Source organism: Callorhinus ursinus, unplaced genomic scaffold (assembly GCF_003265705.2).
Source record: "Callorhinus ursinus isolate GAN/ISIS: 27379988/994484 unplaced genomic scaffold, GSC_fseal_2.0 scaffold6, whole genome shotgun sequence".
Classification (NCBI taxonomy): domain Eukaryota; kingdom Metazoa; phylum Chordata; class Mammalia; order Carnivora; family Otariidae; genus Callorhinus; species Callorhinus ursinus.
In genome coordinates this window covers 40,222,893-40,223,339 of record NW_027397068.1, presented here as the reverse complement: position 1 = coordinate 40,223,339, position 447 = coordinate 40,222,893, and the positions used below count along the sequence as shown (strand labels likewise).

Below are 447 nucleotides of genomic sequence, written 5' to 3'. Positions count from 1 at the left end.
CATGATAAATATTATTCAGTCATAAAAAAGAAGGAAATCCTGCCATTTGTGACAACATGGATGAACCTGGAAGACATTATGCTACTTGAAGTAAGACAGAGAAAGGCAAATAATGTATGATCTCATTTTTTTAAGATTTTATTTATTTAGGGCACCTGGGTGGCTCAGTTGGTTAAATGCCTGCCTTCGGCTCAGGTCATGATCCTGGAGTCCCGGGATCGAGTCCCACGTCGGGCTCCCTGCTCAGCAAGGAGTCTGCTTCTCCCTCTGACCCTCTTCCCTCTCGTGCTCTCTATCTCTTATTCTCTCTCTCTCAAATAAATAAATAAAATCTTTCAAATAAATAAATAAAATCTTTAAAAAAAAGATTTTATTTATTTATTTATTTATTTATTTATTTATTTAAGAGAGAGAGAATAAGAGATAGAGAGCACGAGAGGGAAGAGG

General features: G+C 36.7%; 1 protein-coding gene across 1 annotated transcript in view; it reads right to left on the bottom strand.

Moving 5' to 3' along the window:
- Window positions 1–447, bottom strand: part of PKIB (cAMP-dependent protein kinase inhibitor beta) — a 142,017-nt gene that overhangs the window by 131,331 nt on the left and 10,239 nt on the right. The window lies entirely within an intron of this gene.